This window comes from Pleurodeles waltl, chromosome 4_2 (genome assembly GCF_031143425.1).
Source record: "Pleurodeles waltl isolate 20211129_DDA chromosome 4_2, aPleWal1.hap1.20221129, whole genome shotgun sequence".
Lineage (NCBI taxonomy): Eukaryota > Metazoa > Chordata > Amphibia > Caudata > Salamandridae > Pleurodeles > Pleurodeles waltl.
Genome location: NC_090443.1, coordinates 394964929 through 394977174, shown reverse-complemented (window position 1 = coordinate 394977174; position 12246 = coordinate 394964929). Strand labels below are relative to the sequence as shown.

Below are 12246 nucleotides of genomic sequence, written 5' to 3'. Positions count from 1 at the left end.
CTTAAGGATTCAAGCATATAAATTCATGGAAAAAAATCTAAATTGATGGGCAGTTTGATGGTCTGTTTGAGGGGAAAAAGGCTCAGTGTATAGTTTATGTGGCAAAGGAAGGGTCAATGTTGTTAAAATGGAATGACCAGAGAAGGCTGAATATACTTTTAGATCCCAATCATCCCAAGTGGGTGATCTCCAAGTCACAATTAGCGTATATGGATATTACTCCCAAGAATAAATGTGTGGGAAATTTTCCTGATGTGTTTGCAGAGCGTCTGGGAAAACTGAACAGCTTTCAATACAAAATTCTGTTTTAAAAAAGGTTCCACACCTATAGCATACAAAATATGAAAAGCGCCATTATTATTGAGGGGTGATTAACGTAGTGAATTGGAGAAGTTGTGTCAAATGGATGTGACAGAACCAATAAAAGGGTGAGAATGTGTTGCCTCTGTCATTCTAGCACGCAAGGGAGACAATATAAAGATTGTGTGGGGATTCAGTACTTTCAGGATGACGTGCTGGTATTTCCTAATAATCTGAAGCAACACAATGTGAGATTGAACAAGGTTTTGAAAATTTTACAGGAGATAGGTTTAAGAGTCAGGTAAGACAAGTGCAGATTTGAGGAAAATTATGTAGATTATATGGGACATCACATATCCAAGAGCAGATTAGTGCCAAAAGAAATTATTGAAAACCATTGAAGAAGTCCCTTTGCCAACCAGTAAAGATCAGTGGCAGTCCTTTCTGGGGTTAGGTGAATTTTGGTTTAGGAGTTACTGTTATTCAAAGTATAGACGATGTTGTAGCATTTGCATCAACGGCACTTTGGTGGGAAGAGGGTGGGTGTTGAACCTACTCTACTATTGAAAAGGAAGCCTTGGTGTTGTGGTGGAGAACACAGTACTTCTGCATATATGTGTGTGGGGGGGGGGGGGGAGGGGTTGGAAGGCTGACCTTTATTCTCTGCACAGACCACAAACCCCTGATTGATTGATTTTGTACTAAAGGACAAGGCCACACCCTAGGTTGTCAAGCGGTAATACCGCTTACATTAATTTAACTATAAAATTGGATATGAGGCAGGCAAAAAGAATGTAGTTGCAGGTTTTTTTGGCCTAGAATGCCTTTGGAAGGACTGAATGAAATGGTTTTAGAGGACGAGGAGAAGGTTTGCATAACCAATCAAATGTACAGTGTGATGAAAGGCACTCTAGGGTAGAGTGAATGGAGGGCCTTATTAAGCAAGCATATTGTAGTCAAAAAAGTTAAGTTGCATGTTATACAAAGAGTACCTCTCTTTGTAGTTTTGGGACGATGTGTTCCTATTCCCAAAATGAATAGAGAATGGATGGATAACATTTTGGTTGATTGGTCACATTTTTGGGAGTAGATGTGAGGGGGAAAAGTGCAAGACGATTATGTGGTTTGTCCCAGAAGTGATTTGTGAGACCTGGTTGTTGGTAGTTGGAGGTTAAGAAACAAGGTTATTTTGCAAAGGGTTACTCTACATTTTCTGCACCTGTCCAAACTGCACCTGCAATGCCAAGTGTGGTGTATGCCAATGATGACAAGATTTGGAATAAAGAGAAAATTGCTGTTGTACCCAGTAAGAAGGATGGTGGAACTCCACATAAAAATGTAAGGACGTTATACAAGAAATGTGCATCTTAGATAGACAGATACCTGAGAAAATTAAGGATATATAGTAGATTAGAAATTTTAATTACATGCCGTGTGCTTTTATCCATATTCCACTTCTGAACATTTTGTATTGCATTGTATTACTTTTATGGCATTTTTGTGTTCTCAATGCTTTATGTTTATACAAGTTTTTAACTTATAGCTTTATTGTAGATATTTTATCTGTATGTTGGATATTGCATGTTTATATGTTTGTGTTATTTGTTTTTTGTTAAGGGGGAAGATGTATTAAGAATCCCGCCAGAGGTGTAAGTTGGGCACTGGAGCGAAGAAGGTTGGCATATGGGGATTCCAGGGTGGCAGCTGGAGGGTAATATCCTGGTAGTAGCTTCATGTAGGCTTACGGGAAATAAATCATAACTTAGCAGCTATACATTGACATTGCCTCCTCCTTTTACTGATGTGCAGTCTTCACAAGATTCTTGTATACTAAAATTCCTGGTTTCCCCAACAGTCAAAATTAAAAGAATGAAGATAATTTTTTTCCAATTGTTAACATGTATTACTGTCACTTGTATAATTTTCCATTTTAAGCCTCGAAACAATCAATCATGCTGAACATGTTTTTTTTTTTACTGAATGCTAAATGTTTAAGAACAACAGCATTAAATGTGTATGAAAATAAGGGAACCAGACTCTTAAATTATTATACTTCACCAAAAAATGCTTTTTATTACCAAAATTGCAAAGATGAGAGTGATGAATGCTGCTAGCCTATCTATCAGTAACATCAAGTTTCTTCTGAACGTCATTAACAGTTAAGCCCTGCCATGAAGAATTTGAACCACTACACGATTTTCCTTGGGCGTAACCGTTCTGAAAACTACCACAGGTAGAAGTCACAGGAAAAGCTATATGGAGTGTTGCCAGGTATTTAAATTAACTGTGTCCCTCAAGGTCTCAGACCCAGTGTAATTAAAAAAGGACTTTGAAACAGTTCCATACCGGACTCTATATTCATGTCCTTTATTGTAATCGCAAAAACACTGATCCCTTTCTAAACAATTAATGGTAGACATGTTACAGTAATCCATGAAAGTGATTTAATTCCTATTTATATTTTACATGTTTACCTACTCTAGCATTCCATGGGAGTGTTATTTATTTCCAAGATGCTGTGTTTTTTTCTTGTAGCATATTACGCTTGTATAGTGCACGCTTTCAACTGAGTCTCATCCATCTGTTTATAATGGGCCATGATTGAGTGCTCTGGATTGGGGGTTGAGGCTGAAGGAAGTGCAAGTTTCTCACTATGCTTGTCAGTGGGTCAAAAGGGCAATCAAAATCATGATCAACCAACCAAGCTCAGCAATGCAAATTTCATCTCTTAGAACATTGCGGTGGGCCTGTAAATGCATTCAAGGTCCAAATCTGGAATCCTTTTTGAGATACTTTGACATCATTTGTCTGCAGGAAAGCTGGCAAGAAGCTAAAAATCTGCTGGCTGGATTGCGAGAATGTTTAAGTCCAGCTGTGAAAGTAAAATCTGAAGGTCACCAAAAAGGAGGCCTATCAACTTATGTAACAACAAGCAAAGCCTTCAATGTGAGGAGCCTTGACTTAAAACCACCACATGTTAGCAGTTCTCATCGAAAATTGGTCACTGAGCTAGACTCAAGGCTATAAATTACCACATTAATCTCAACGTGGCCCGAAAACACCACCTTCTAAACATAACTTAAAATGAATTGTTAGCATTAAGAGCCTTGCATGGGGATGGCCCCTGGCTCATTACAGGAGACTTCAATCTAAACATGGCAAACGAAGCATTAGAGAAGGTGCTCGGGATCCGAGTCTGGGTATTCCGCCACAAGTATCACACTTCAGGGACATGGATAAATGTGATCATCCTCTTGTACGAGTTTTAGAGGTGTTAGTACTGAGGGTCCTTAATGGTCGATTCCATAAACACTGTCCAATGAACCGGACTCACAAAAAAAAGAAATCTGTGTCCACCCTGAACTACACATTTGTCTCTATGGAAATCTTTGAGCACTTTCAGGATATTTTGCATAGAGGTGAGATGTGAAAGCGACCATCATCCGCAAATTATGAAAATGTCGAACAACAATCACTATGCGGCTCAGTTGAAAAAGATTGGAGAACAGGACCCAGGAAGCCATTTGCTATGAACAAGATATTCTAATATGTGCATGAAAAATTATGAGATATGGAAAGCTAGCTTACCAACAGCTTAAGAGACACGGGTGGACATAATTGCCAAATGGGAGGCATGCTGACATCTCTAAGGAATCAGCTGCATCCCCACCAATGGCCAAAGACCGAGGCAGGACCAGGAAAAAAAATGATGGTTCATGCAGGCCCTAAAACAACAAAGCCAACAACTTGGAGTCCTAAAGAGTTCACACTCTAATAGCGACCATCTTCGCTTATTTCAGAATTAAGAAAGAAATTTAAGAAAGCATTATGGGACATAAAGCAGGCCCACATGGACCAGGAATGGATCAAAATTGTGGAGGCTTGTAGAGAAAAGAACAGCAGAACACTTTGATCCATTATCAATCAACTGGATCAAGGGGCTGCTGGGTTCCAAAGCAATACAGTGTCAGAGGATCGACCACATCTCTAAACTATACCACAACAAAAGGCGATGGAATTACCATCAATCTCATGCTGCAAGTCTGCTCCATTAACCTTTGAGGACTAAAACATCGAAGGGTGACTTCAAATCTGCAGAAGTAGCGGGCCGCTGATCTAAATGGCCTTCCAGTTGTTTTTAAACACAATCCTGCTTTCTGAAGTAGCCAGCTTTGCAAAATGTTTAATGCCTGTGTTACGGAAAACAATACTCCAGACTTTTGGAAAGGGGCAGTTTGCACCCAATCTATAAGAACACCCCCTATGGGAACCGAGACAGCTAGTGTATGATTGCTCTGCTTGATATTGTTGCAAAAATATATTTGCAGGTCTCCTGTAGAGGATCTGAAAGACTGGGCAACTCATTTAAATCTAATATCCTTAAATCAAACTGGCTTCTGCCCTTCGTCGAGCACTGGTCTCCAAAATGTGCTAAATACTCTTCATCAATATTGTAAGTCAAATGAGCTGTCTGTGAATCTGGAGAGAACCAAGGTAGTCATCTTTGGTAAGCGATTAATAAAGAAAAAGCAGTGGTTCTGCGGGTATCGGCCGGTAGCAGAAGTGGTAGTTATAAATATCTCAACGTTTGGCTGCAGGATCACTGGTCTCACGCTTGCACTTAAAACACCCTGGAAGCAAGGATGGCATCTCAACTCACATCCTTACAAGCCCTGTCTATGAAATTGCAAAGTCCAACTTGGAGTCCACTCCTCCTGGTGATCAAGGCAAAGTTTCTGCCCACTCTGGCATACACTCATGACATTTTCCCTGACAAGTTTGACACCTTCATGAACACCATGCAGAGCAAAGCATTATGCCTCCTTTTTTCATTGTCACACAGTTCCTCTCCAATGCAAATCAGACTGGAATTTGGTCTCCAAGACCAAGCACTGGTACAAGATGGGGCTCTCCTCAAATATGCTTCTCTGCTAAGAGAGGCTATGCAAAACTCATTAAAGGCTCTGATTTGAAAAGAAATTGGCCTCAACACGACTGAGGTCTCAAATACATGGTCGGAGAAAATCGCAATGGTAGTAAAGCATCTGTAGGCGGAAGATCTTTGATGAAAAACCTTACTGCATAAACTCTTCAAGCAATTACTGAATAAACAAATTAAGCAGCTTTCATGGAGTAATGATAAAGATAAGTTCACCCTACGTTCTCATTCATCGATGACTATCAACACTTATAAGGCCCCAGCTGTGCAGCCATATATGGCTGCGTTATTAAAAAAAAAAAAAGCTGCTAAAAGTAAAGGTTCTTCATGCAAGACTCAGCCTGCTCCCTCACTGGATGCAGCTCCAAAATGGCTTCGGCCCTTAAACAGCAAGAGATGCAGGCTTTGTGCACAACCCCGGGAGGACTTCTTACATATTCTTTGTATATGCCCTGCTCTGTTACCCTGGTTAAAAATATATCTCAGAAACATCCTAAACGCCAATGGAATTAGGTCTTGCCATCACGCAATTCTGTTCTGTCTTGAAGGGTTGATACCTCTACATATGACATGCTTTGCTAAATTTATATTAAAAGTTGAACACCTCCTTAAGCATGCGACAAACAACCAACAAGGAAGATCGAGCTTAACAGTCAACTATGCACGTCTTGTGTTTGAATTTTACTGCTGCTCAAGTACCTCATTGCATGAGAAACCTGCACAGCACTTCATTGTGAAACTGACTTATTCTTTGTCAGCTAGACTCCTTGGTAGATATACTAAAACTGTGAGTTGTTATGACGCAGGACCTCGATTTTGGTAGGGAGCCGAGGTGGGCTAGTTCCTTTCTGCACTCTGGCACCCGTGATGATACATATTGCAGCACTTGCACTGAGTTGCTATTACGGTAATGCTGGCTTTTATCTGCCTTTGGCTTTATAATATTTCACTGTGGAATCTTTGTCTTTTTACTTGTTTTTTTTTATTGCGTTTTAGATTTGTTAGTGATCATTTAACTTTCCTTGCTAATTCCAATGTTTTTTGTTAATTGTGCAATAAATAAATACAACAGTTAGCCTCTCTGCAGCGTGCGCAGAGCAAAAGTCATGTATTCCAGCTGCAATTATGATTCTGTGTGAAGGAGTGTGGGAAGCTGGCCTGCTGTGTGGTGAGTACCAATGGTATTATCACCTTATACCAGGTCTCCCTTATTAGTGAGGTGTAGTTGGTGTCAAGAAAGCCAGGCTCTCTAGAGGTAGCTGTGGGTGAGCAGCCAAGCCTTATCTAGGAGACATTCAAAGCTTTTGCAAAACCACTGTAGTCACACAGCACTTACACACATGAAACAACCACAAAGTGTTACAATAATAACGGTACTTTATTTTAGTGACACAAATATTAAATTACTATAAAGGCAATACCCCAACTGGAGGTAAGTAAAACACTATTATATGTACAGTAGCAATCAGGAATTAGCATAGAATGCAATAGAAAACAGTGAAAGCAATAGTAAGTACAGAAGGCCTAGTGGGGGACCAAACCATATACTAAGAAAGTGGAATGCGAAAATCGGGCCCCCCACACAACGAAGTGGAATTGGTAGAGGGGAGGTGGAGGAACTAGGAAACCCAGAAGGTAAGTACCAGAGTGACCCCCAGCGACCAGGAGAGGTAAGTACCTGGTTCTCCCCATACCCACCAAAAGGACTTCAGAGAAGGGTATTGCAAAACCCAGACAAGGCAGCAAGAAACAAAAAGGTGGACCCTTGAAGAGGAAGACCGGAAAAGAAGGGGACCAAGTCCAGTTCACTTTGGTGTGTCCTGTGGTGGCAGGAACCACTACCCACCCATCTGTGGTTAAAGGATCTGATCGACGGTGAGACGAAGACAGTCAGAAATGTAACCCTGGAGCAGCTGAAGAGTTCCTGAGTGATGCAGTCAATGTCCCACGACGGATGAAGAACTGCAGTCGGTCTTTGGTGTGGAAAACCACCAACAAGTCTTGGCAAAGGCAAATGTTACGAATTAAGAAAAAGTGGAGCTGCTGGGGACCAGCAAGGCCCAGGGGGACTGAACCCACAGAAGGGGGTCCCAGGTGAACATCAGCAACCAGGAAAGTCCAAAGAAGAGGAGGCTGCCCCCACAGATGACCCACAAGCAGGAAGCACAGGAGTCATGGTGAGGCCCACGCAGCACACTTAGAAAGGAGTTCCACGTTGCAGGAGGAGCATGCAGAGGGCTGTGCGTTGCAGGGAAGAGTGCTGGGACTACACAGAGCCTGAAGATCCTTTGAAGGAGATGCAAACAAGCCTTGGTAGCTGCAACAGATGTGGTGCATGGGGTATTGTCCTGCATGGAGAGGCAAGGACTTACTGTCTCTAAAGTTAGACAGCTGGCAGAGAGGACCAAGGGGACCACTCCACACCACCACCTGTGATGCAGGATCCATGCAGTTCAGGAGGAGAGGGGAGGAGATCCAGGCAGCCAGTCGTCGTTGCAATGGGTGCCTGCGGATGCAGGGGAATGACTCCTTCACTCCAAGGGAGATTCCTTCTTGCTTCTTGGGGCAGGCTGAAGACTTGCCGTCCTCAGAGGATGCACAGCCAGGGAAATGTTGCAGTTGCTGGAAGAAGCCAGAGGAACAATGTTACAGAGCAGAGTCGTCGCTGCAGATTGTAAGTTCCTGTGGAGTCCAGTTGCAGTTCCAGTGGCCAGAAGTTGAAGTAAACGTTGCAGAGGAGTCCTACTGGAGTCTTGCATGTCAAATCTGAGGACCCACCCAAAAGGGAGACCATCAATTGCCCTGGAAGGGGGATTGGTCACCTAGCAGGGTGACCACCTATCAGGAGGATGATGTGACGTCACCTGCCTGACCTGGCCACTTGGATGCTCTCAGGGGCCTCAGCCCACCTTTGATTCAAGATGGCAGAATCAAGTGGCCACCTACAGGAGCTCTGGGCACCACCCCTGGGGTGGAGATGGACAGGGGAGTGGTTACTTCTCTTTCCATTGTCCAGTTTTGTGCCAGAGCAGGGACTGGAGGTCCCTGAACCGGTGCAGACTGGTTTATGCAAGGAGGGCACCATATGTGCCCTTCAAAGCATACCAGTGGCTTGGGGAGGCTACCCATTCCAAGCCAAGTAACACCTATTTCCAGAGGGAGAGGGTGTTCCCCATCCCATCTCCTAACCGAAATTCTTTGCTCTGCCTTCCTGGGCTTGAGCTGGTCAAGCAGCAGGAGGGCAGAAACCTGTCTAAGGGGTGGCAGCAGCATGGGCTGCCTGGAAAACCCCAGAAAGCTGGTAGGAGCTCCCCCCAGAGTGTATGGAATCATACAACAAATACTGGTATGATTCCGACATGTTTGATACCAAACATGCCCAGGTTCGGAGATACCATTATGTAGCTGGACATAGGTAATGACCTATGTCCAGTACACGCATAAAATGGCGTGTCCGCACTCATGAAGTCCAGGAAAATGGAGCTGGAGTTCTTGGGGGCACCTCTAATCATGCAGGGGTGCCCTCACATATAGGTACCTGTACCCTGCCCTCTGGGCTAGGAGAGCCTTTCATAGGGGTGACATAGTGACCTGGTGCTGTGACCTGAAGTGAAAGGGTGCATGCACCTTTTCACGCCATGCTGCAATGGCAGGCCTGCAGACACATTTTACATGGGCTCCCATGGGTGGCATAATACATGCTTCAGCCCATGGGGAACCCCTGGTGCCCCAATGCCCTAGGTACCATATGCTAGGGACTTATAAGAGAGCACCAATATTCAAATGTGGGGTGCCTGTGGTCCAAGCAACGAAACTAAAAAGGGAGAGAGCACAGTCACTGGGGTCCTAGTTAGCAGGATCCCAGTGCACACAGTCAAAACATACTGACAACTGGCAAAAACTGGAGGTAAAATGGGGTACTTTCTTACAAGGTGGTACACAGATATCAATGCGAAAGTAAAGTAACATACAGTGCTAACAGGTGAGTGGTGTGTGTGTGTGTGTTTTTTTTTTTTTTTTGGTAGTGAAGTAAAGGAGATGCGAGGAAGTGTATTCCGGAGAAAGTGAAAGAGGGATACTGAAGGCGAACAAGAATGAGGTGTAAATAATATGCTGAATAGGCGATACGGAGAGAAAAAGGGCGACATATCTAACGGAGTTAACAAAACAGAAACAATTGATACACACTGGAGAAAACTACCCCCTTCTCAGACCACAATCATGTTTAATTGACAGTCTTACACCTTCAAACTTGGAACCTTTACGACATTAATTATTTACAACAAAATAATTGTTACACGTTATTCTTAAAGAGTTAACACCATTGATAAAGCCAGCAGTCCTGGCTGTTTTTTCAAATGTTTTGTTATATATCTGGATACAATTAAAAAAAAGCTCAGAGATGAACCAAAATATCGATGGAGAGGCACACTTTGGAAATTACAACAAAATATTTTACGCTGCACCTTTAATTACATAGGCCCCGCCTCCTTTAGAGGAAACAACACCTCCTCCCCCACCCATACACACTTTTTCAATCCCACTACAAACTCTGAATGCTGCCACAGTGCACAAATTGACCGGTGCACCGTAAAGAATAGAAAGAACATTTGCCTGAGAGCTATCATACAATTTCCTAACGGGCCACTGCCCTCCCCGTACTCGTCACCAACTCTGCCTGAGCGCCAGGAAGTTGAGCAACACTGCAGACAGTTGTCACCAGAGCCTGCCAGTGCTGTGCAGCTCACTTGTTAAGAACCAGTCCTTCTTCCAATCGCCGTGACACCGAAACCCGGTCCACCGCAACTCTCAGACCACTCGGGGATAATCGTGCTTTGAACTATCAAGGCATCACCGCTACTACCATCTAAGTGCCTCTATTCCCTGCTGCTTTTCGTCGTCTCTTCTTTGGGAATTTTTAACTCGTCATTTTGTTTACTGATTGACCTGTGACACTATTTCACGGGTAAACTTGGTTCATAGGGTCAGCGCCTGTGATAGACCGCGGACCTCTGATCGGACTAGTGTTTATATTCAGCCGAGGCACGTGCGGACTCCTCAACCAATCAACTATTTGGAATTCTGTCCAGTTCACTGGGAATGGCTGAGGTGCCTGGAGTGCTCCAGTGGTATACCACTTCACATTTTACGAGTCATTTCCACTACCTCTATGTCTCCAGCAATGGAATTGGCTATCGAGTGACCCGGAAGTACCTGAAATTACGGGCAAATGTCATCAGTGTGTAAGCTCCCAAATGAACAACGGTCGCTAGACATCCTACACAGACGGGTTCTGTGTAAAAGTGGCTGACAGGTCGGTATTTTACAGAGATGATGGGACGTGCAGCGTGGGAAATATGCAAGTTAAGTTCGTGGGGGGGTGCGTTATTTATTAGTTCCTACGTATTTACAGTAGCGTAGTTGTATCGCAGCATAAACAGGATCTGCCACGTTGTCGTTGCCAAGGTCTACGTGGTAGTTTTATGAATAAGCCTTTTGTTTTCACCGTAGTACGTTAATGTCGTTGTAGCGCTCAGTGCTATTACCGGTGTAATTATTGCTGCATTTTGATGAGGCGCTACGTTGTTGCACTGTCTCTGTTTTTCTTTTTCTTTTTTTTTTAAACAGCGAGAACACGTTCACGAAGCATTGCTTTTCTTTTCTTCTGAGTCCATCTCTTTCCTTGTGTTATGGATTCTCAAATTCAAACATTTGGTGACGGATAATAGGGAGATTTTGAAAACAAAATAGGCTTTTATTTTCTCCTTCGAGCTACTAAAAGTAGATGCAATTTTAGGTGTGATGCAGCTAAAATAATAGTTTTGCTTAAAAAAAAAAACCCAAAACAGGACTCCCCCGTCTAATGTGTTGGTATTTTTGAGATTTTTTAACATCGACTGTATACATGCAGCCACAAACACGCTTTGTAAAATAATGTATTGCAGCTGGTCAAGTGCACAAAACAAGCGGACTCGTCCTTGCACACATAACAAGTGCTGTCTTATTAGTGGCGCATCCTTTATCCAGCTACGAAGAATTTAAGGTGTAGACTACCCGCCCAATTGAAACTGTAGCCCGCAGAGTGCCCCGCATCTTTGCAACGGGTACATCAGCTTATCTGATATATATTCCTCTGGCTGTAATGTAAGGACCGGAGGTAAATTAGGCTTTTGCTACAAGTTTGTAATCTCGCTGAGATCGAGGCCTTTGACCTTGCGCATATCACGTATATTTTAGATTGATGCCTCATTCGACTGTTACTTTCCTAGGTCAGTCTTTTGTTGATCTTTTTTTTTTTATTTCAGAAAATCAATTATGTCAAGGTGTGTAACCGTAATGCAGAAATATATAATTTTTAAACTGGCTTTAGAGGTCTCACGCAATTTTATTCTGAAATACTGTATGTTAGATGATTAACAACTCTTTTTTTAGATTTGGATAAAAGTAAGATGAGATGGTTGACGATTTATAGGCTCGAACACGCCGATGTGTACCAAATGCTTTCTGTCACTAAAAACCAGTGTAACGACTTTGGGGGTGACAATGAATATTTCAGTTTTTGAAAAATGTATTTCGGCAGTCTTGGGAGCCAAGTATTAAAATTATAAAGTTCAGTGTAAATGGACGATATATTGTTTCATATATGTCATATTGGTGACCAGTTGTTGTGTAAGTGTTGTACCCTGCCCTTCCTTGTAATATTGGTTCTTCTATAGTATCGCTTGACATTTGTTCATTAGGTTTCATATCCAGTCTTGCACATCTAAGAGTTATCCTTGCTGTTTTGATGCAGATGAAGACAAAGGGCTGCATCTGTATGGTGGTGAGCCTTCCCGTTAGCCAAAGAAATCTGATATTAGAAGAGTCAGCTGAGGAGTGATAGGAACTTGTTGTATGTCAGAAGTCCATATATAGCTGCATTCCTTATTTCTGTATGTTCTTGCAAGGTGCAAAGACGGCGATGTTTGCATATTCCCTCAGGCTTCAGATAACAGTTGAATATGTAA

The 12246-nt window shown here is 42.7% G+C and overlaps 1 protein-coding gene across 2 annotated transcripts in view; it reads left to right on the top strand.

Moving 5' to 3' along the window:
* The first annotated feature begins 9736 nt into the window (after window positions 1–9736).
* Window positions 9737–12246, top strand: part of FAM20B (FAM20B glycosaminoglycan xylosylkinase) — a 139165-nt gene continuing 136655 nt past the window's right edge. The window contains exon 1 of one of the 2 annotated variants that reach the window (XM_069231542.1): window positions 9737–10553. The gene's annotated coding sequence lies outside the window, so the exon portion shown is untranslated. The remainder of the gene's footprint in view (window positions 10554–12246) is intronic. The other variant, XM_069231541.1, reaches the window with a different exon arrangement.